Genomic DNA, 26278 nt, shown 5'->3' on the forward strand with positions numbered 1-26278 from the left:
TTAAGTAGTTCTAAGTTCTAGGGGACTGATGACCACAAATGTTAAGTCCCATAGTGCTCAGAGCCATTTGTACAATATTTACATGACAGATTGTAACACTCTTACACATCACAGCCCCACCATGAAATTCTGTAGTTCACTTGATAAATTTGCTAACTGTTTGCTGTGCTCCTATACCATCATAACAAACACAAGCCGACTTCACCTATTCTACACTACTATAATTTACTCAGCCAAATAATGTCCATGCCATTCACTAACAAATGTGGCTCACACAAGCCCATTTCATTTTGTGCTCTGCTCTGTTTAGTGGTAACTGACGTATTCAGCTAAAAAAAAAAAAAAAAAAACACCACTCAGCTCAGTGATATCTGTGCATAGCTGGCCGTGCTCCATATTGATATTGAACACTGACATTTCTGCAGTATCATGCTGCTCGGTTCCGCGACACTCTCCATTTTTCCAGTCTCTGTCACTTGCTGGTCGTCGTGGACTCCTTGCTGTTAGCCCTCTTCTACAGCTCATGGTGATTGCTTGGGGGAACAACACCGAATCAAGACAAATGTGCCCAGAGCGCCATACAAGGCCTGATGCCACCCCACAAATTATCTGTCACAGTACACAGTGGACTTCAGTGGTGGCTAAAGTTAATGTTGCCACTGGCTCTCCAAATCGCCGACCACCTCCCACTGTGTCATGGCAATAGAGGAAACCTCTGCTCAAACAACGACATACACATGCTCTAGCGCAATTTGAATGACAGACCCATACTGATACGATAGTCTGGGTAGTGGGGAATACAAATGTGCTGTGAAATTTAACTTTATAGCGCAAGCTTTAGCAGAAAGAAAACTATAAGAGCAGAACTCGAACTTACGTTAGATTAGGATGTGATTGCCTGATGTAGAAGTGAGTACAGGAAACTTGTGACAGTTGTAAACAAAGTGGATAAGTTTGTCAGAATTGTTCTAGATGTGAAAAAGAGAAGTAACGTAATGATTAAGGAAATTGACCATCCAGCAAATATGAATTAGATAATTCAAGATTTTAATAACGTTAGGTTAATGTTGAGCATGGGCCTGACTCCTCGGTTCTGGCGAGTGTCATTAATACAGGAAAGCAAACAATACACTGCATTTCTGTTATAAGCTAGAGCAAACCACTGCAAAGTGGTAATTCTCGGGCTTACATTTCAGTTGCTGTGTTCTTAAGGATGCTAAGTTTTGTGCTTGGTAGTGAACTAATGAGCAAGCTTACTATTTACACCAATTACATACTAATGGTGATAGCAACTTGGCAGGAGTACTATAATTTAATAGAGGATGTGTCCACAGTTTAACATAAAGATGGAATGAAACTAATGTGAATGAAATTTGAATTTGTTAAGGCAAAGTTAAATTATTTGGGACATGATGAAATAAAAACAATAGCACAATGTGCAAAGCTGAAGAATAGGAAGCAGATAAAGACTTTTATGAGTATGTGCAACATCTAGCAAATGTTTTTGAATGTCGAAACCCTAAATTCATCTAAAATGTCATGGCCATTAGAGTAAAATGTGTCATGAATATGGATCCCTGACTGTGACAGAGATTTTGACAAAACGAAAAGCAATTTATATAATAGTGAACTACTTTATTACTCTGCCACGTCGAATCTTTTTTATTTTGTAACTGCTGTCTCGGATTTTGTGGTTGGTTTTGCTCTCATCCAAAAGAAAATAGAGGGATGGAATACAGAATATCGGAGTGTTGCTTTCATCTAATCATGAGAGAGCATATGGAATTTCAAATAACACATTTCAGCGGTGGTATGGGGTTCATGAAATTCCAAATAGATTTGCAAGAACATGAAACCATCGTTGTTAGTGACCATAAAGCCTTCAGTTACCTGCAGGACTGCAAACTGCTAAGTGATAGATTTAATAGTTTCACTACAGGACTGAGTATATGAAAGGTCCTGGAAATGCGGTTTCTGATGTGCTTTCTAATGTGCTTTCATGTTACTTTGAAGTGAAGAAACTATTGTGAAGGATGACAAAGAGAATGAATTGAAAATGATCTACATGAAGGGAGCACATCAGGGAAAGACTATTTGAAGTATATGTAAGGACATAAAACAGGTGCAGAATACTGACACAATTCTAAAATTAATAAAACTTAGCTACGGGATAAAATGGGAATAAATGCTGATGAGATCTTATAAAATTTGCAAACAGGTACTATTCAGAAGAACAGATGGAAGTAAAGATGAGTGGCAGCTTTGCTCTCCAGAAGAACATGTACAGTTCACAGTCATAGACACCATGGGCCACAGAAAGGTATTGGGGTCTTTCACTGTTATGCTTTATTTAATAACTACGCCAGGAAACAACTGAATGCATATGATGGGTGCCAGAGGGTGGAGCACAACTGCCACCCAAAGAGAGATGCAGAACACCTCACTGAGGAAAGTAGGTGAGCTGGGAACAGTTGACATTTTCGGACTACTGCCCATTAGCAGGGGTGGATGAAGCTATCTTCTATTGTTGGCAGATGTATTTTCGAAATATCTAAAACTGTATGGATTGAAGAGAGCTACCAGCAAGATAATGATAGACAAATATGTCACACTGACAACTGTTAGTACCTGTGGAAGCATGTATAGTTTATCACACATGCCCATAAACACACACATACTCACATGCTTGCTCATTCACTCAGACACAAAACCACAATCTTTGAAGTTTCTTTATTAATTAAGTGACTGATTATTAAAAATTCAAAATGGGTGAAAACTATATAAATCTGTTTTACAAATGGAGAGCTTGGGTCTTGTTATAGAAAAGTGGGACTCTAGCTTATGAGCACAAAGAGCTGGGCTTGTAATAGTTTTCGCCAGTTAGATAGCGCTGGACTTTAACTATGAGCTGAAGAGCCAGACTTGCACTGTTTTACACAATTTAGCTGTAGAACTTTAACTTAGGAGCAAAAGTGCTGAACTCGAGATTTAGATATTCGGGAGTTAGCCGAAAATATTACTATTCAACAGTAATGTGATGTGCTGCACTTAGTGATATTTCATAAGGAACTTAATCCGCCATAGTGCTAGCACATGAACGTAAAGACGCAAATTTTCTTCATTTACAAATGTAAATTAATGAGTGTTTAGAAAAGCATTAATTTTTAGTACTGCCCACAATCTCATTTGCAATTATTGGTGTATTGTCAAGTCAGTTGAACTAGGTAATGGGTGATACAAAAGGTGTATATTCATCCCCTAGCCGTCAAAGTAGGCAACTAATAATAAAATTCACTGCAAGTTTAAACGCAGCCAAAACCTCTCAGACAAACAGAAGCTAAACGATGTCAGAGTTATCGTAAGGAAGGCTATGCGTGAAGCGTTCAGTGAATTCGAAAGTAAAATTCTATGTACCGACTTGACAGAAAATCCTAGGAAGTTCTGGTCTTACGCTAAATCAGTAAGTGGCTCGAAACAGCATATCCATACACTCCGGGATGATGATGGCATTGAAACAGAGGATGACACGCGAAAAACTGAAATACTTAACACCTTTTTCCAAAGCTGTTTCACAAAGGAAGACCGCACTGCAGCTCCTTCTCTAAATCCTCGCACAAACGAAAAAATGGCTGACATCGAAATAAGTGTCCAAGGGATAGAAAAGCAACTGGAATCACTCAACAGAGGAAAGTCCACTGGACCTGACGGGATACCCATTCGATTCTACACATAGTACGCGAAAGAGCTTGCTCCCCTTCTAACAGCCGTGTACCGCAAGTCTCTAGAGGAACGGAAGGTTCCAAATGATTGGAAAAGAGCACAGGTAGTCCCAGTCTTCAAGAAGGGTCGTGGAGCAGATGCGCAAAACTATGGACCTATATCTCTGACGTCGATCTGTTGTAGAATTTTAGAACATGTTTTTTGCTCGCGTACCATGTCGTTTCCGGAAACCCAGAATCTACTCTGTAGGAATCAACATGGATTCCGGAAACAGCGATCGTGTGAGACCCAACTCGCTTTATTTGTTCATGAGACCCAGAAAATATTAGATACAGGCTCCCAGGTAGATGCTATTTTCCTTGACTTCCGGAAGGTGTTCGATACAGTTCCGCACTGTCGCCTGATAAACAAAGTAAGAGCCTACGGAATATCAGACCAGTTGTGTGGCTGGATTGAAGAGTTTTTAGCAAAAAAAACACAGCATGTTGTTCTCAATGGAGAGACGTATACAGACGTTAAGGTAACCTCTGGCGTGCCACAGGGGAGTGTTATGGGACCATTGCTTTTCACAATATATATAAATGGCCTAGTACATAGTGTCGGAAGTTTCATGCGGCTTTTCCCGGATGATGCTGTAGTATACAGAGAAGTTGCAGCATTAGAAAATTGCAGCGAAATGCAGGAAGATCTGCAGCGGATAGGCACTTGGTGCAGGGAGTGGCAACTGACCCTTAACACAGACAAATGTAATTTATTGCGAATACATAGAAAGAAGGATCCTTTACTGTATGATTATATGATAGCGGAACAAACACTGGTAGCAGTTACTTCTGTAAAATATCTGGGAGTATGCGTGCGGAACGATTTGAAGTGGAATGATCATATAAAATTAATTGTTGGTAAGGCGGGTGTCAGGTTCAGACTCATTGGGAGAGTCCTTAGAAAATGTAGTCCATCAACAAAGGAGGTGGCTTACAAAACACTTGTTCGTCCTATACTTGAGTATTGCCCATCAGTGTGGGATCCGTACCAGGTCGGGTTGACGGAGGAGATAGAGAAGATCCAAGGAAGAGCGGCGCGTTTCGTCACAGGGTTATTTGGTAAGCGTGATAGCGTTACGGAGATGTTTAGCAAACTCGAGTGTCAGATCTGCGAGAAAGGCGCTCTGCATCGCGGTGTAGCTTGCTGTCCAGATTTCGAGAGGGTGCGTTTCTAGATGAGGTATCGAATATATTGCTTCCCCCTACTTATACCTGCCGAGGAGATCACGAATGTAAAATCAGAGAGATTCGAGCGCGCACGAAGGCTTTCCGGCAGTCGTTCTTCCCGCGAACCATACGCGACTGGAACAGGAAAGGGAGGTAATGACAGTGGCACGTAAAGTGCCCTCCGCCACACACCGTTGGGTGGCTTGCGGAGTATAAATGTAGATGTAGATGTAGAAGAAGGGCTTAACACCAACAAATTGCATACTAAATTACTCAGAAAAGACAGAAGTTTATAAAAATCCACCATAAAAGTTCCGTATGTCCTCCATTGGCTGCACGGACAACATCTATCCGATAGCCGAATTCATCCCAAACTGAGTGTAAGGTGTCTTCTGTCATTGAACCTAAAACAGCTGATATTCTGGTTTTTTGTTCATCAATGTCACGAAGTAAGGGAGGAACGTAAACACATTGTTTAACATATCCCCATAGGAAGAAATCACATGGCGTTAAGTCAGGGGACCTAGGAGGCCAAGAGTGTAAAGCCTGGTCTCGTGGTCCTGTACGCCCTATCCAATGTAGCAACGTTGAGGCACGTTGGCATTGAGGAAACTGCGCATGTTGTTGTGCCAGTGCGGTGGTGCTCCATCTTGTTGATAGATAAAATTTTCAGAGTCAAGTTGTGGGAATAACCAGTTCCATAGCATTGAAAGATATGATTGTCCTGTTATAGTTTCTTCCTCAAAAAAGTATGGTCCATAAACCTTGCTTTTCGAAACAGCACAAAAAACATTCACTTTTGGTGAATCACGTTCGTGATTTTCGAGCCCCCATATACGTACATTATGACGGTGAACCTTACCTCTAATATGGAAAGTTACCTCATCGCTGAATATCAGCCGTGACATAAAAGTGTCACCTTCCACATAGCACTGCTGAAGTCCACTTGCTTCACTTTGTCAGTATCTCGAAGACCTTGTACCAGTTGTAATCGGTATGGTTTGATGGCTAAACGACGCCGTAACACACGCAGTAACGCAAGTTCTCGGCTAGCACGACGCGTAGACTTGCGAGAGCTCCGCTCAAATGCTCGTCGGATTTGTTCCACTGTTTGTTCTGGAACGCGTGGCCTGCAGGGCGTCTGCCTTTACAGAGGCACCCTGTTTCTTCACACTGTTTATACCATAGTCGAATGTTCTATCGTGATTGTGTTTTAGCACGAAATCGAATATGAAACGCCCGCTGAATTACGATCACTGATTGAGTACGACCTAATTCAATAACACAATACACCTTCTATTGCGCGGACACCATATTGACGAGACTGGCTGCATGCTCCAGGTCAGCGCTCGTAGCGACATCTAGCGGATTTTTTTCTGAAACTCTAGACCATGCCGATTACATCTAGCGCTGTTTCAGTTACCTAGTGACATTTGTTTCAATATTATTACAAGTTAAAAGCGGGTCATTCTAATTGGGACACCCTGTACTCTCTTAGTAATCGGCAGTGGCAAGCACGTCACAGGCTGTCTTAGAACTGCTGTAAAAAATGGAAAAGAGCCACCCATTCCTATGACAGATAAAACCCATGCCCTAATATCTTAGGGAATATTACTGTAAAAACATAATATTTTAAAATCGTCCAGTCATAATTTAAAATTAGGGTAAAAGACTACAGGCAATTCTAGGGCTGCCCTCTTGTCTGCAAATAAATTACATTGTACTACAATGCACTAAGGGGTATATCCAATCTGGAAACCCGCTAACAGCAGTAAAGAACTGTTGGAACATTCACCTCACTCGCTAGATTTTCTCCATTTTACTTCCATGTGTTGCAGCATAAAAATGTATCGCTGGATGATGTTTACTGTAGCATGAAGAGATTGTGACATTTGTATTTCGCAAATGCTTCTATTCTCTTCTACTCCACTTTTCCCACGGTCCATGGTCCCCTACATTACAGTGCTGTGCTCCAAAAGTATGTTCTCACACATTTCCTCCTCAAATTAAGCCATGTTTGATACCAATAGCCTTCTCTTGGTCATGATAATCCTCTTTGCCTGTTCTAGTCTGCTTTTTCAAAATATCAAATTATCTCAGTCACGCTGTTTATTCGTGGTAACTCTCTTGCACTTTTCGCCTATACATCGTTTTCAAAGGCACATTTAAAATCCTTCGTATTATTAAAAGACTGCGTGTACTGAACCTATGGGTACATAGGTAACTAGTCATCCGGTGTGAGCAACAGGCAAGTGCAGACTGTTACAACAGATGACTAAGTACTATGTACACTTATGTTCAGTATATGCAATGTTTTAATATGAAGGCTTTTGTATGCGCCTTCGAAAACGATGTATAATCGAAACGTATAAGGTAGTTCAGTACACAGAATCATGAAAGAAGGTTGTATACATGAAAGAACCCTGGAGATACTAGAATGTATCAGATAGATTACATAATAGTAAGACAGAGATTTAGGAACCAAGTTTTAAATTATAAGGCATTTCCAGGGGCAGATGTGGACTCTGACCACAATCTATTGGTTATGAACTTTAGATTAAAACTGAAGAAACTGCAAAAAGGTGGGAATTTAAGAAGATGCAACCTGGATAAACTGTCTAAACCAGAGGTTGTGCAGAGTTTCATGGAGAGCATAAGGGAACAATTGACAACAATGGGGGAAAGAAATACTGTAGAAGAAGAATGGGTAGCTTTGAGGGATGAAGTAGTGAAGGCAGCAGAGGATCAAGTAGGTAAAACGACGAGGGCTAGTAGAAATCCTTGGGTAACAGAAGAAATATTGAATTTAATTGATGAAAGGAGAAGAAAATATAAAAATGGAATAAATGAAGCAGGCAAAAATGAATACAAACGACTCAAAAATGAGATCGATAGGAAGTGCAAAATGGCTAAGCAGGGATGGCTAGAGGACAAATGTAAGGATGTAGAGGCTTATCTCACTAGGGGTAAGATAGATACTGCCTACAGGAAAATTAAAGAGACCTTTGGAGAACGGAGAACCACTTCTATGAATATCAAGAACTCAGATGGAAACCCAGTTCTAAGCAAAGAAGGAAAGCAGAAAGGTGGAAGGAGTATATTAAGGGGCTATAGGAGGGCGATGTACTTGAGGTCAATATTATGGAAATGGAAGAAGATGTAGATGAAGATGAAATGGGGGATATGATACTGCGTGAAGAGTTTGACAGGTTGCTGAAAGACCTAAGTCGAAACAAGGCCCTGGGAGTAGACAACATTCCATTAGAACTACTAACAACCTTGGGAGAGCCAGTCCTGACAAAACTCTACCATCTGCTGAGCAAAATGAATGAGACAGGCGAAATACCGTCAGACTTCAAGAAGAATATAATAATTCCAATCCCAAAGAAAGCAGGTGTTGACAGATGTGAAAATTACCGAACTATCAGTTTAATAACTTACGGCTGCAAAATACTGACGCGAATTCTTTACAGACGAATGGAAAAACTGATAGAAGCCGAACTCAGGGAAGATCAGTTTGGATTCAGTAGAAATATTGGAACACGTGAAGCAATACTGGCTCTACGACTTATCTTAGAACTTAGATTAAGAAAAGGCAAACCTATTTTTCTAGGATTTGTAGACTTAGAGAAAGCTTTTGACAATGTTGACTGGAATACACTGCCGGCCGAAGTGGCCGTGCGGTTAAAGGCGCTGCAGTCTGGAACCGCAAGACCGCTACGGTCGCAGGTTCGAATCCTGCTTCGGGCATGGATGTTTGTGATGTCCTTAGGTTAGTTCGGTTTAACTAGTTCTAAGTTCTAGGGGACTAATGACCTCAGCAGTTGAGTCCCATAGTGCTCAGAGCCATTTGAACCATTTTGGAATACACTCTTTCAAATTCTAAAGGTGGCAGAGGTAAAATACAGGGATCGAATGGCTATTTACAATTTGCACAGAAACCACATGGCAGTTACAAAAGTCGAGGGGCATGAAAGGGAAGTAGTGGTTGGGAAGGAAGTGAGACAGGGTTGTAGCCTCTCCCCGGTGTTATTTAATCTCTATATTGAGCAAGCAGTAAAGGAAACAAAGGAAAAATTCGGGGTAGATATTAAAATCCATGGAGAAGAAATAAAAACTTTGAGGTTCGCCGACGACATTGTAATTCTGTCAGAGACAGAAAAGGACTTGGATGAGCAGTTGAACGTAATGGACAGTGTCTTGAAAGGAGGATATAAGATGAACATCAACAAAAGCAAAACGAGGATAATGGAATGTAGTCGAATTAAGTCGGCTGAGGCTGAGGGCATTAGATTAGGAAATGGGACACTTAATGTAGTAAAGGAGGTTTGCTATTTGGGGAGCAAAATAACTGATGATGGTCGAAGTAGAGAGGATATAAAATGTATACTGGCAATGGTAAGGAAAGCGTTTCTGAAGTAGAGAAATTTGTTAACATCGAGTATTGATTTAAGTGACAGGAAGTCGTTTCTGAAAGTATTTGTATGGAGTGTAGCCATGTATGGAAGTGAAACATGGACGATAAATAGTTTGGACAAGAAGAGAATAGGAGCTTTCGAAATGTGGTGCTACAGAAGAATGCTGAAGATTAAATGGGTAGATCACATAACTAATGAGGAACTATTGAATATATTTGGGGAGAAGAGGAGCTTGTGGCACAACGTGACTAGAAGAAGGATCGGTTGGTAGGACATGTTCTGAGGCATCAAGGGATCACCATTTTAGTATTGCAGGGTAGTGTGGAGGGAATACACTAAGCAGATCCAGAAGGATGTAGGCTGCTGTACGTACTGGGAGATGAAGAAGCTTGCACAGGATAGATAAGCATGGAGAGCTGTATCAAACCTGTCTCAGGACTGAAGACCACAATAACAACAAAGGTAGTTCCAAACAACAAACAGTGTTGGTAAGACAATTTGAAATTTTGAGTACATCATGGCCTCTACGTCTCATACTGCATTTCTGCAGATCATTAATAGTCCGATTTTTATGTCCTTGCTTCGTCTGTCACAGGTAATTTTGCTTCGAAGACAGCAGAATTCCTTAACTTCGCGTATTTCATTATCACTAACTTTGTTGTTGACTTCAACTGCTACATCTCATTACCTTTGCCTTTTTCCAGTTTGCACACAATCCATATCCTGTGCTCATTAGACTGTTCATTCCATCCGACAGATCCTGTCATTCTACTTCATATTGACTGAGGACAGCACCTTCATGAAACAATGACCAAGGGAACTATAGCAATTAAGTCCTTTACACAGATAGCACGATAAATGTTCAGTTCATGCTAGCTTTTTTCTTCCTTCTATAATGCAACTGAAAACGAACGCAGGAAAAGTCAGTAAATTTCTACCAACAACCCTGAGTTCATAGTGCATTTGTTGGAGCTGCATTTGACAATTATCAGCCCTCTGCTAGAATGTCACATCTTGTAATAATCATTACTATATTTGTATTATTAGTTCGTTCATATGAGCTTCTCTGTCACTCGTTGTGAAACATTAAGAATGGAAACATTGGATGTTCGTCACTAGAATACCTGATTATAACGAGTTTCATTTGGAATCTAAGAGTTGGATCAGACTATGGTTTCTCAAATTACTGTTTTATAGTATGTACTTGTGTTATTTATATACTCTTGAATATCCATGGGCGCTGCATGTTACTTTCTGTCTGCTACTGCTCCCTCTCCTGTAGCTTTTTTCTCTCTATTGACTTAATTGTTAATGCTTCTTTGTTATCTCTCTGTTTGTTTCTACGAGCGTGTTTATGAAGCGATTTACTTGTTTTACTTAAAATTTTCCTATTATTCCTGTATTTATATAACTGTTTGGATTTTTACTGCTTCTTTCCATAATGTAAAAATTTCTTACTCTGCTTTTATCAGTATTATATGTAAAATCTTTCTCTAACAATTATGTTCCTGTTGCACTCTGTTGTACGTTAGTGATTATTCTTGGGTGAAATATATGTTGAAGGCCTTCATTGTGATTATATTTAGTTGAGAATCATTACTTCTGAACACTACATAAATGGATTTTAAAATCGGGTGATAATGGCAAGACTTTTGTAGAATTTCAAGTTGTTTCTTGCCCTGTAGAAATGGAATAGACTCTTGCCGTACGTATTACGGTCTGCGATTGAAATACTTCACTTACTATTATAATATTCCTAACATTTGCATCTTTTCTTCCTTTGTTGCCACTGCTATGATGTTTGCTCTGTAGAGAAAAACAAATGTTTTCTGTCTCTGTGGAACATAGCCTCAACTACAACTGAGCCAGCGTACGTTGTTCTGTAACAGTTGCAGTGGGTTAGGTGCGACAGCTGCACGAGCTACCTCAATCAATAGTGTAACGCGATTTTGTAAATCTCTCCATGCCAATGCCTCAGAGCCACAGCGCTATGAACTGTCAAGAGATCTCCTCCTTATACCGTCTCGACTACACGGCTAAAATCTAAACTAACAAAAAACTGTATTAGCCAGTAAATAACGTCAGCTGTATGTTCATAGGGTAAAACACGACGCATTACCGTGGTGTTTGCTGAAGTGAATTGTTGCAGCGACAATCTTCATTGTTGTAAGCTAATTCTCTTCCATATTTTTTCTTCAGCTCACGCTACAAATTTCTGTGAAACTGAAGCTCACATGTTTTTCCGCTATACTTAGGTAACCACAAACAAAAATAATGCAAGACACGCTTATAGGTAGCTTATTATGAGTAGTGTACGTCTATCGGACATGGAAGATATGTAATACGGTAAGTATTTACTATGAAAGGTGCTGATGAAGCACAAAATTCACAGCTCGTCACAGGAGATGATAGCAGAAGGGAGAGTCCTGTTGCAGTGCCGCTTCTTAACGAAGAGTGGAGTAGAAGAAAAAGTCATGCGCTCCATTGCGCAACCAACCAAGGACTAGCGACTCGACGTTGCTTTTTTTGTTCACAGAACGGAGAAACGCTTCTTAGCTCTTCTTCTTTTTCCCTTGTTCGTGTGGTGCAGGTACAACTTCTATCCGCGGTTATTACGCAATTTGCCGCTAAGTGCGGCACAGGAATTAATCTTATCTACTCTGTGCAGCCGTCTCTGAATGGTGATTCATTATCCTAATTGCAGAGGAGGGAGGTGACAAGACATCTTGTGATGAAATTCAATGTTAACGGTTCCCCATGTAAACGACCTCAAGCCCGGAAGGTTAGCTACGTTTGTACCGCTGATTCTCTGTCTGGCAGGTAGTTTTCTGAGTGCATGAGGAATCTGCATTCTGGCAAAGATAGGATCTATATATCTCAAAAGCTCTTACAATGTTTATGTTAACTACATTTCTTTTGGGATAATCTGGACCGTGACTTTATTTTTGAAATGTACACTCTGCGACCAGAAAAAGCGAAGCACCGTGAAGGAATTATTCGAACGGGACGGAAATCGGTAAATGTGATTTACATGTACACATAAACAAATGGCGAAAATTTCAAAAAAATTGCATTATTTATTAAAGAGAAAGTTCATCACAAATTGAACAAGTCAATAACGCTTTGGTCCACGTCTTGCCCTTACGCAAGCGGTTATTCCGCTTGACATTGAATGATAGAATTGTTGGATGTCCTCCTGAGGGATACCGTGCAAATTACACTGTGTTATCAAAAGTATCCCGGATACCCCCAAAACCATACGTTTTTCATATTAGTTGCATTGTGCTGGCATCTACTGCCAGATACTCCATATCAACGACCTCAGTAGTCATTAGACATCTTGAGAGAGCAGAATGGGGCACTCCGCGGAACTCATGGACTTCGAACGTGGTCAGGTGATTGGGTGTCACTTGTGTCATACGTCTGCACGCGAGATTTCCACACTCCTAAACATCCCTAGGTCGCCTGTTTACCATGTTTTAGTGAAGTGGAAACGTGAAGGGACGTCGTACAGCACAAAAGCGTACAGGCCGACCTCGTCTGTTGACTGACAGAGACCGCCAAGAGGGTCGTAATGTGTAACAGTCAGACATCTATCCAGACCATCACATAGAAACTCCAAATTGCATCAGAATCCACTGCAAGTACTATGACAGTTAGACGGGAGGTGAGAAACCTTGGATTTCATGGTCGAGCGGCTGCTCATAAACCACACATCACGCCGGTAAATGCCAAACGACGCCTCGCTTGGTGTAAGGAGCGTAAACATTGGACGATTGGACAGTGGAAAAACGTTGTGTGGAGTGACGACACACGGTACACAATGTGGCGATCCGATGGCAGGATTTGGTATGGTGAATGCCTGGTGAACGTCATATGCCAGCGTGTGTAGTGCCAACAGTAAAATTCGGAGGCGGTGGTGTTATGGTGTGGTCGTGTTTTTCATGGAGGAATCTTCCACCCCTTGTTGTTTTGCGTGGCACTATCACACCACACACCTACACTGATGTTCTAAGCACCTTTTTGTTTCCCACTGTTGAAGAGCAATTCGGGGATGGCGATTGCATCTTTCAACGCGATCGAGCACCTGTTCATAATGCACGGCTTGTGGCGAAGTGGTTACACGACAATAGCATCCCTGTAATGGACTGGCCTGCTCAGAGTCCTGACCTGAATCCTAAGTAGCACCTTTGGGATGTTTTGGAACGCCGACTCTGTGCCAGGGCTCACCGACCGACATCGATACCTCTCCTCAGTGCAGCACTCTATGAAGAATGGGGTGCCATTCCCTAAGAAACCTTCCAGCACCTGACTGAACGCATGCCTGCGAGAGTGGAAGTGGTCATCAAGGCTAAGGGTGGGCCAACACCCTACTGAATACCAGCATTACTGATGGAGGGTGCAAAGAACTTGTAAATCATTTTCAGCCAGGTGTCCGTATACTTTTGATCATATATTGTATGTCCAATTGGCGCGTTACGTAGTCAACACCCGACCAAATTTAGTATGTTCAGCAACTAAATATTAGTTACTTGACACGTAGAAGCTGCTAGTGTCTTCAGCCAGAGTTGCATGTTAGTACATTCGGTATAAAGAGCGTGACGATCGTTCGAAGCTTCTTCCCAGATAGAATGAAACGATTTGGAGCGGGTGCGGCCTACTGATAGAGATACAAGACACTCGTGGGTCCTTCGAGATAGTGTAAACCTGTGTCCGTCTTGTTTTTTATGTTAAACATGGGACCAAAAATCGAAGTCATTGGAAAACAAAAGGGCGCGATTGTCTTCGTGCGAACCAAAGTACCCACAGTGAAGTTATTTGTGGCTCGAGTAGACGTCCTCACCTACGAGTTTCCTGTAGTAAAAGAATACCTGTCAGAACTTCTTCTACAACACAGCCATGTCATACCTGAATTGCCGGCACACACACAAGATCTTCTGTAACATTCTAGTTTCTTTATCATTCTGCTAACGCTAGCCTGTCTATACTCCACTAGGTAGATAATCATTCATATTACGGACTACTATAGCGATTTTAAATCATTAATTTAAAGTCAGTACTTACAACACAAGCTAGCGCACCTCTTTGCGGTACATACATGGTTTATTAACCAATTTTATAGTCTTAAATAGCCATGTATCAAATTTCAGTGTCATCATTATAAAGTGTATGTACACAACTGTCTCCAGATGTTGTTTTAGAATGTGTAAGATAATTGTAGTTGAATTTATATGTAATTCCGGTACAAATAAACGTATACGTCGGCCATTTGGTGGCTGTTGTGCTGCATCACAGACTCAATAGAAGACAAAAACTAGCCAACAAACGATAGTTGTTCGAGGTGAAAATTACCGTAAATAGAGCAATGAGATAATTGGCTGTTTCACCACGGAGCATCACAAAACAATTCCTCCTTTCAACCATCGTACGAACGTGGAAATGGCAGATACTGGGATAACAGATCACGAAATAGAAAAGCAAATATAATTGCTTAATAGTGGAAAGGTATCTGGACCAGATGAGATACCTACATGATTCTACAAAGATGCGTAAGAACATTCTCCCCTTCTAGCAGAAGTTTGTTGTAGATTGCTGGAGCAACGAAGGGTGCCTAGCGGCTGGAAAACAGAGCAGGATATTCAGATTTTCCAGAAGGGTTGTGGTCCAGATGCACATAATAAAGTATCCTCGTCGCCACTATAGCCTTGTATCGTAAGGAAGCAAGGGAGACGATGTTGTTATGGGTGGCCGGTACCCTCTTTCTACAACACAAATTCACATGTGGATTAATACGGTTATTTATTTACATGAACTCCGAGTATTTACTTAACTGGAATAGAGTCCATGTTCTCTGGTACAGGCTCTTCAGTAATAGTCCTCTTGCAGACAGTATCGGTAATCTTGCTATTACAAACATTAGTTTCACTGCTAGTCCCGCTATATGCACTAAGCCGGCCGCGGTGGTCTAGTGGTTCTAGGCGCTCAGTCAGGAACCGCGCGACTGCTACGGTCGCAGGTTCGAATCCTGCCTCGGGCATGGATGTGTGTGATAGGTTAGTTAGGTTTAAGTAGTTCTAAGTTCTAGGGGACTTATGACCACAGCTGTTGAGTCCCATAGTGCTCAGAGCCATTTGAACCATATATGCACTAACCTGGTCGCTATGCATTGTTGTAGCCTGTGACGATACTGACAGACGCCAAACTGGAAGAGTGAGTAAGGGAGGCCCTCTTCTCAGTGGTGATAGCCGAAATACATGATGTCGAGAGGGTGTTGGCGGCGCGTTCCTTGTCGGTGTGTCTCTGGCCTCTCTCGCGATAGGCGCTCATGATACAGTGCCTAATATCGATCTTCACGTTTCATCTTTGCCGACTGGTGCGCTGGCGACAGCTTACGCCAGCACAAATACGACCATATCGTCGACGCCAGTCTTTTATAGAATTATGGAGTATGCTTTGTGATAATGTATTCTAACGTTTTAGAACAACGAGTTAACTCTTCTATAAAAATCAACATTGATTCCCCAAACAGAGATTTTGCGAAACTCGCTTCCCTCTGTTCATCAGAAAGATCCATAGCGTTGTAGGCAACGACTCTCAGGTTGATTCCGTGTTCCTTGACCTCAGGAAGGTACTTGATGCCGTCCCGCACTGCGGTTTAGTGAAAAAATAAGAGCTTTCGGAGTATCAGACCAGATTTGCGACTGGATACAAGACTTCCTTGCACACACAACTCAACACGTCGCTCTTAATAGAGCAAAATCGACAGCTGTAAAGATAATTTCCTGAGCACCTCAAGAAAGTGTGACAGGACCGTTACTGTTTACAATGTGTATAAATGATGTACTAGGAAGCGTCGGAAGCTCATTAAGGATGTTCGCAAATGCTACGGTTGTCTGTTAATAAGTAGCAACGCCAGAAGATTCGCAGAATAACCTGCAGAGGACTGAGAATGGTTAAGGGTCTGACAGTTGACCCTGAACCTAGATAAATGTAACATATTTCCTATACATAAAAAATAAATTCACTGCTGTATAAATATGCTTTTGATGAGAAACTACTGGAAACTCTGTCTACCGTAAAATCCAGAGCGACCTTAAGTGGAATGACCAAGTATATTAATAGTAGAAAAATCATTGCCAGGCTGAGGTTCATAGGAAGAATCTTAAGGAAATGTTACTCATCCACGAAGGAAGTGGCTTAGAAGGTGCCTATTCGACAGATTCCTGAGTATTGTTCATCAGTCTGTGCTCCTTACCAGGTAAGACCGAGAGATGACAGAAAAGATCCAACGAACAGCGGCACGTTTCGCCTCAAGAACGTTTAGTCCGCCCGACAGCGTTACTGAAATGCTCAAAAAATCCAGTGGCAGACGCTACAAATGTTCAAATGTGTGTGGAATTCCTAAGGGACCAAATTGCTGTGGTCATCGGTCTCTAGACTGACACACTACTTAAACTAACTTACGCTAAGAACAACACACACACCCATGCCCGAGGAAGGATTCGAACCTACGGCGGGAGGGGCCGCGCAGTCCGTGACATGACGAATCAAATCGCGCGGCCACTCCGAGCGGCTGCAGGCGCTACAAGAGAGGCATGGTGCATCACAGAGAGATTTGCTATTGTAATTTATAGAGAGTACAACAGATGGACGAGATATTACATGCTGACACATACATATCGCGAAATGACTACGACAAGAAAATTCGGGAAATTAGATGTAATACAGAGACTTACAGTCAGTCATTCTGATTGGAACAGGGAAGGGGGGATCATTGGTAGGTTATAGTACGCTTGTTCGCCCACTGCTTGAATACAGCTCAGCAGTGTGGGATCCGTACCAGATAGGGTTGATAGAAGAGATAGAGAAGATCCAACGGAGAGCAGCGTGCTTCGTTACAGGATCATTTAGTAATCGCGAAAGCGTTTTGGAGATGATAGATAAACTCCAGTGGAAGACTCTGCAGGAGAGACGCTCAGTAGCTCGGTACGGGCTTTTGTTAAAGTTTCGAGAACATACCTTCACCGAGGAGTCAAGCAGTATATTGCTCCCTCCTATGTATATCTCGCGAAGAGACCATGTAATGTTGTTGCTTTAATTTGTTCTGAAAGCGGTGCTGATATTCAAGACCATAAAAGTGGGTTAAAAGCTGTGAGCTATCTGAGGAAGTTAACCTTGCATTACTGAGCAACTGTTTCTCCATGTATCCAGTCTAGCTTACCAAATTCCCAACCAGACTAACATTAATTATAATCTTTTAGTATTCATCTTACGATAACCGGTGATATATATATAAAGACAATTTAAATAAAAAGAAATAAATCAGTTTATATTTGGAAATTTTTTTTAACATTGATCATTGATATTTCAGCATATTAAACTTGATTCATAACTAAACTGATGCCTTACTTAGGATTTTGAAAATCCGAGTTTGTAATCTTACGGAACACATCAAATAGGGAGCCAAGATTGGGAGACTGCATACAACACTGCATTCATAAAATAACATACGAAGAACGTTGAAACATATGCAAGAGGAAATTAACCACAACCAACCAATTCAATTTTCACCCAAAGAAGTTACGTTCGTAGCACAATCCTGTCCGTCATGTAATTACCACACACTGGTATACTAAATTCATACTAACTCTCTGTGAAATCTTCCCGAAAAGAATAGCTGAGGGCTACTTTGATGCTTACACCACATGCTTCACGTGGTCAACTTGGTTTACACAAAGAGTGTAACTCCACAATAATTTTGATAATTAAAATAAATTAGATCGAAAAGCAATTTACAAAAGAAAAACCTCGAACTGGTTACTATCGTCTTACTATTAACCTGATGGGTCATAATAATTGTATAAGCACGTGGTACTGGTCTCACATAAAGAAAAGTTGCTATATTAAAAAATATTGTCAAGACGAGACGTTATAATCTCACGCACATTCACATTTAAGATTAATGATCTTAGTTAGAATTACTGATCAACACGTGGTTCCACTTTACTCATAAAGTAGTGACAAAGCAACTATTGGAAGATATTCTGAACTGTGACTCGAATTACACTGCATTGCAATTTAAGATAACATTAGATATTTTAGAGCTAAACCTGAAATAAAGGTGATTAAATTTTCAGTTAGGCTGAACTTAAGAAATCCATTGTCCTACGGACTCAGCAGACACGCGCTTAGCCGGAGATCTTACCACTTCAGACGCTCGCCGCGGACAGACTGTTGTGGGCCCTCTACCAAGGGTGCTTCCCGATACAAAACGGAAGTGACCAGAGAGACAGCTTCCCATACCAACATGACAAGGGACGGACAGGACCATATTAAGAATAGAAACCTCTCTGCTTTTAGAAAGCATAGCTACCTGTTCCGACGTTGGTCCTACTGTTCTCTAGCAGACAGGCATGTCTGCTACCATCAAGCATGCAACTAGAAATACATTTGCTCATTCATCCTCTCACACAGAAGGGAAGGGGGATGACAGTATCTTATTACATATAAACTGTGTTTTAAAGTGTAGTAGTGTGACAGATCGTTCTTGTTTATGTGTAATACACTCCTGGAAATTGAAATAAGAACACCGTGAATTCATTGTCCCAGGAAGGGGAAACTTTATTGACACATTCCTGGGGTCAGATACATCACATCATCACACTGACAGAACCACAGGCACATAGACACAGGCAACAGAGCATGCACAATGTCAGCACTAGTACAGTGTATATCCACCTTTCGCAGCAATGCAGGCTGCTATTCTCCCATGGAGACGATCGTAGAGATGCTGGATGTAGTCCTGTGGAACGGCTTGCCATGCCATTTCCACCTGGCGCCTCAGTTGGACCAGCGTTCGTGCTGGACGTGCAGACCGCGTGAGACGACGCTTCATCCAGTCCCAAACATGCTCAATGGGGGACAGATCCGGAGATCTTGCTGGCCAGGGTAGTTGACTTACACCTTCTAGAGCACGTTGGGTGGCACGGGATACATGCGGACGTGCATTGTCCTGTTGGAACAGCAAGTTCCCTTGCCGGTCTAGGAATGGTAGAACGATGGGTTCGATGACGGTTTGGATCTACCGTGCACTATTCAGTGTCCCCTCGACGATCACCAGTGGTGTACGGCCAGTGTAGGAGATCGCTCCCCACACCATGATGCCGGATGTTGGCCCTGTGTGCCTCGGTCGTATGCAGTCCTGATTGTGGCGCTCACCTGCACGGCGCCAAACACGCATACGACCATCATTGGCACCAAGGCAGAAGCGACTCTCATCGCTGAAGACGACACGTCTCCATTCGTCCCTCCATTCACGCCTGTCGCGACACCACTGGAGGCAGGCTGCACGATGTTGGGGCGTGAGCGGAAGACGGCCTAACGGTGTGCGGGACCGTAGCCCAGTTTCATGGAGACGGTTGCGAATGGTCCTCGCCGATACCCCAGGAGCAACAGTGTCCCTAATTTGCTGGGAAGTGGCGGTGCGGTCCCCTACGGCACTGCGTAGGATCCTACGGTCTTGGCGTGCATCCGTGCGTCGCTGCGGTCCGGTCCCAGGTCGACGGGCACGTGCACCTTCCGCCGACCACTGGCGACAACATCGATGTACTGTGGAGACCTCACGCCCCACGTGTTGAGCAATTCGGCGGTACGTCCACCCGGCCTCCCGCATGCCCACTATACGCCCTCGCTCAAAGTCCGTCAACTGCACATACGGTTCACGTCCACGCTGTCGCGGCATGCTACCAGTGTTAAAGACTGCGATGGAGCTCCGTATGCCACGGCAAACTGGCTGACACTGACGGCGGCGGTGCACAAATGCTGCGCAGCTAGCGCCATTCGACGGCCAACACCGCGGTTCCTGGTGTGTCCGCTGTGCCGTGCGTGTGATCATTGCTTGTACAGCCCTCTCGCAGTGTCCGGAGCAAGTATGGTGGGTCTGACACACCGGTGTCAATGTGTTCTTTTTTCCATTTCCAGGAGTGTAAATGGTTCAAATGGCTCTGAGCACTATGGGACTTAACATCTTAGGTCATAAGTCCCCTAGAACTACTTAAACCTAACTAACCTAAGGACATCACACACACCCATGCCCGAGGCAGGATTCGAACCTGCGACCGTAGCAGTCCCGCGGTTCCGGACTGCAGCGCCAGAACCGCACGGCCACCGCGGCCGGCTATGTGTAAAAGTAACACGTTTCACTGCTCAGTCTCATCCCAGATAGTCAGAAACACCACAGTAAATTTAGAAGAGGAATTTATGCCGTAAATGACAACAGATTTAAGAAATTAACATGAAAGGAATCCAACAGAGACCTTTCATAACCCCAACGCTACGGGAAAAGACTGTGCAGAGAATTTTCTGGCCATGCTAGGACATTCCCAAGCAGGCTTCTCACACCCAACTTAAACCAAAAATGTAAAGAAAAGGCAAAAGGTCACCAGCTACTTGCTAAAACACAATAATTTCTACACATCTTTAGAATCTACCAGTTTCAAAGAAAAAAACAATCTGTGACACCTATTTAAAAGATAGTGTAGACCTAATTCGGTGCCGGCCGCGGTGGTCTAGCGGTTCTAGGCGCGCAGTCCGGAACCGCGCGACTGCTACGGTCGCAGGTTCGAATTCTGCCTCGGGCACGGATGTGTGTGATGTCCTTAGGTTAGTTTGGTTTAAGTAGTTCTAAGTTCTAGGGGACTGATGACCACAGATGTTAAGTCCCATAGTGCTCAGAACCATTTGAACCATTTGAACCTAATTCGGTCAGCAAGTAAAAACAATGGTTCCTGTGTCATTAATATGAAAACAATTTCTGGTTGTTACCCTTATGGTGTTCACCAGTATTTGCTCATTGCAAGAGCCAATTGATCACAGGAAAATAGCAAAGGTGTCACAGCAATTAAAAAAACATGAAAATAATATCAGTATTATAAAGCAGAACATTACAATGCACAATCCGCAAAAGCAAAAAAATGATAAGAGAAAAATCATGTTTTACAAAGTGTTATCGCAAAAAAACTATAAATCTTATTAAACTAATAATTTGTAGAATTAAAATAACTTTGTGGCACTAATTTAATCACTCTACTATATTTCAGTTAGTTAGCAAACAATGATCATTGTGTCGTTATACGAAAACTACAATTAATTATGTGATTGTTACCCTTATGGGGTTCCTCACTATAAATATGCCCCATGCAAAGGCTAATCGATCACAGTCCAATGAGAATGAATAGCTATCTGACAGATAAACGAAGCAATGCCACAGGAATGAATTTATGAAACAAAATATCACAAATCTAATACAACACACACAAACAAACAATGAGAAATAAAACAGCTCTGAAAGTACAGTAGTCAACGTCTAAAAAAAAAAAACACCAATAAATAAAACATCTGCAAAATGCAAGAGTCAAAGTCTAAAAAAAAAACAATAAATAGAACACCTGCAAAATACAAGAGTCAGTCTAATAAACACCAATAAATCGAACCCCTGCAAAACACACGAGTCAAAGTTTCTGTTACAGAAACACACGTATATGCATTGGACTAAGAAGCGTATAATCACTGTTCACTGACATACTCAGTAGTTCCACTGTTCTGAGGCACAATATAAGTGAAGGGGGTGGGGGGGGGGGTTCGTCGCCGCAGCTGTCAGTAGGGATTTTTGTCCATCTGTTCCATGCAATCCCGCCGTCTCTGCCTTCTCAAGAATTTTCTCTTGGTGGCCCGTGTCACGTATATCTCGATTTGGTTCCATGTTTGTGTTGTCAAATTCTCGCGGTGTCCTCATTTGACACGCCAGGTTGATATTCCTGGGCAAGTATGACACTTAGTGGCTCTTCTTTGTGCCACCCTTAGCAACCAGAGAACATCGAACTATGATTTACTGTCGCTTGACAGTGGGCATCCGCCAGGAAATGTTGATAGTCGACGTTGACATCTGCACGTTTCTCTGGACATTACCTGTCAAAAGGCTCCATGTCCCTTTATCCCCTGTCTTCTGTCGTTTCACCGCGGCCGTCTCGTCATGGTCGCGTGCGTGTGATGCGTTGCCAGCAGATTGATTTCCGCACGGTGGACCGCTCGGCCATCTCAGGTCATCGCCTCCACGAAGGGTCGCACTGGTGCGGCCGGCCATTAGCTCCGGGTGCAAGGGAAAGTGTTTGTCCCGTACCCGTCTTTTGTTGTCGACCGCACTCCCGAAATGGCCCGGTTGACAGTGTGTCCTGCTGGGAAACCCGCCTATTTACAACTAGTCCTCCTCCTCACTGCTCCCGCTGTTTCGTACGAGTTGAGCCGGTTCGCTTTCATGTTCTCAACTGCATTCACAGAAATTGTTCATCATAGTTATGTGATTACGAAATGTCATACATAATACCACTTAGTATTGTCTTTCACAATTTTTAAGAACAAAAGTGAGACTTAATTTTTTTTAAATAAAAAAGTTAGATGAATCGACAATATAAAAATAAAAGTTAAATGACTTGACAATATAAAAAATAAATGTGAAATGACTTGACAGTATAAAATTAAAAATTAAATGAACTGACAATATAATATCTAAATCCACATCACTAATGTGGTTCACTTGCGTTTTAATAAATCAAATGCTACTTATTAATTCACTAAAATGAATAGGATTATGCCTTGAGCAAGCATAGGTCAGGACAGCATAGGGTTCATATGTTATTTACGCACACACATGCACACCTGTTGTCTATACTATAAACTAACTACCCATAAACATGTATTACTCAAAATTCCACTTCAATCCACTACTAGTTAACCCAACAAGCTACTTCAATGCTACTTCAACACAGTGTTTATACCACTATGCCTTGAGCAAGCATAGGTCAGGACAGCATAGGGTTCATATGTTATTTACGCACACACATGCACACCTGTTGTCTATACTATAAACTAACTACCCATAAACATGTATTACTCAAAATTCCACTTCAATCCACTACTAGTTAACCCAACAAGCTACTTCAATGCTACTTCAACACAGTGTTTATACCACTACAACATTGTTCTAATTCGTCCTCTTCTTGACGCTCGTGGCATACGTCTTGTCACATGATAAATATGGAGGAACTTTCCTTAAACATACATAGTACAAAGAACAATGGTTATTTACATGCCAAAACATTTATACCAGTTAACACACCTGATAAGAGACTCTCAATTATACATTTATCATACTCATATGTTTATACATAAAACAGTAAGACAATTTCATCTAAAATTACGTTATCACAAGAATTAATCACCCAGATGACTCTGAGAAGGGTAAAAATATTTTCATTATACGGGTTGTACTACATTTTCTTACCCATTTTGCTCGAATTCCGTTCCTTCTTTAAGTTACCTTTCGCTTCCAAATCAGTTATTTCGCCTGTGGTGGTTATTCTGGATTCATTTCTCATGAATGGCAAAATTGTGGTCTCCTCTATTCTGTAAAACAGTTTTATCTTAACATATTGAACTTACAACAGACACAAAAGATCCGCATCCTCCTGTAGTTTAAATGACAAATGTTTTGCTTCATCCTTATTACATTAAACCAAGCTTTCGTTCGGTCCCATAATCAAAATTATTTAATCTTCCTCTACCTTCAAGAAGATATTTCTTCAGTTCAACTCATATAGGCTGCAGTGCATCCCGCACCAGCGAAAACAGTAAGCTGTAATGCTCACAGCATCAGCAAAACACATAAACGTCACTTTTCTAGGACAAGTATTAACTCAGAATAATTTTTCAGGCTCTGGCTCAACATCAATCAAGACTACAGAAAGGATCCATATTTCTGTTCCATTTTCCATTTGCTGAAAAACTGCTCGTATTTGACTACCACAATAATATTTCAGGGCCACGTAAATTACACAAACCACAATTCTTCTTTCACCTCGAAGGGAATCAATATATTGACGAAATCCACAGACAGCACTTTACATACTCAGCTATAAGAACAAAAAAGACATATATCATCAATATTAACATATCATCGCATATTGGGAAGCCAATGGGTAAACAATCGTATTATTGCATCCTGTTTTCAGGATTCTAAACTTACTCATTCCTTTCTCAGAGTTCTCCGATCTTAAAATATTCATACAGCACGCATACTATAGTAAGAGATCCTCATTTATACTGCCAGATATAGAATAGTAATAGATAGATAGTAGCACTGAAAGCAGAAAATCGGAAACAAGGCTACTTACAGCTGGGGACCTGGGTTTGCCAGACCCATAATACCCACAGATCGGATATTCCCCTGAGTTTTGCACTAATTCAACACAGATCTTGCTTCCCTCAGGAGCGACTCGTTTCAATTTACACAAAAAAAAAAATAAACAGCATTTCACTCGTTCACAAAGAAACCTTTTATCTTCACATATGAACCAACCTAAATCCTAATTTCACAAGGAAAGAAAAAAAACTACAGACATCACTTCAATCAATCACATAGAAACATCTTTATCATTATTTTTACCAACATATTATTCAAAATGCATATGTTACAAATGTAAACTAATCAATTCATTCTCCTCTCTATACACCCTATGTACTCATTTGCCATATCACTCATTTGTTCCGATTGGGCACCTTCTGCGCTGATCATTTGTCATTGCCGGGTTTGTTCATTTGCATTTGCTGGATTATGTCTAGGGTTGGCCGGCCGAATTTCAACATCATGTGGTGCTCCGCCTACAATCCTATTCCCACCATGTTCATAGTAGTATCGATTCTGGTTACCGTACCTGTTGCGTTCACGATCCTGTCCACGTCCTCGATCATTTCCGTTGTTCCACCTGCGCTCGCGAGTGTTACCCCAGTTTCTATACGGCCGGTCCCGATTATTGTTCCGTTCGCGTCGCGACCACCAGTTACGCCGTGGATTAGTACTACGGCCACGAATTTGGTCGCGCTGCTGTTCCCTGTAATAACTTTGTGCATGATTAGTCGGGCATTCTCCTGTATAACTGTTGCGTTCACGATCTTGTCCACGTCCTCGATCATTTCCGTTGTTCCACCTGTGTTCGCGACTGTTACCCCAGTTTCTATACGGCCGGTCCCGATTATTGTTCCGTTCGAGTCGCGACGACCAGTCACGCCGTTGATTAGTACTACGGCCACGACTGCGATCGCGCTGCTGTGCCCCGTAATAACTTTGTGCCTGATTAGGCGGGCATTCTGCTGTATTGTATTCCAACTCTTGGAGAAGTGTCTTAAACGCTTCCACGTACTCTTTGCATCGTCCCACAAGAATGACGTGGTGCAAGTGCATCGGCAATTTGGTGATGCATATCCTAATTAGTTCCGCAGGCCCGTATGGGTCGTATAGAAATTGATTTGCCTGCAGCATGTGGTCGAATAGGCGTGCTGGGCTGCCGAAACCAGACTGCTTCAAATTTGGCAGCATAATTATGCCATGCTTGACCCTATCTTGTGCCGCTTCCGACCAATAGGCGGACAGAAAGGCTTGTCGAAACTCCCGAGTGGAGTTGCAGTGACGCGCTGCCGACCTCATGCGTATCGCCGGTTCGCCTTCCAAATAGCCACACATATATTCTATCTTATGTGAACTTGCCCAGTCGGGGGGAAGACAGAACTCAAATTGCTTGAGCCATGCGAATTTCGAGACATCTCAAACTTTCTCACCATAAGGAAATGTTTGAAATGAAATCCCCGCATTTCCTCCTGGCGAGGCCCTTGTATGTTTCTATTTTTCTCATGTCTGCCCCTCAAAATACATTCTTCCCTGTCGTTACAATCTCCCTCGTGGCCGGAGTCCCTCTCTGCACTGTTCGTACAGCTATTTTTAGTGCTATTGGCAAGTTCGGAATCACACCCCATGCGGCTTTCCAGATGCGCCACGCGTTCTTGTAATTCGCCTGTTACAACTTTGTGCGGCCTGTTCACATC

This window comes from Schistocerca nitens, chromosome 9 (genome assembly GCF_023898315.1).
Source record: "Schistocerca nitens isolate TAMUIC-IGC-003100 chromosome 9, iqSchNite1.1, whole genome shotgun sequence".
Taxonomy (NCBI): Eukaryota; Metazoa; Arthropoda; class Insecta; order Orthoptera; family Acrididae; genus Schistocerca; species Schistocerca nitens.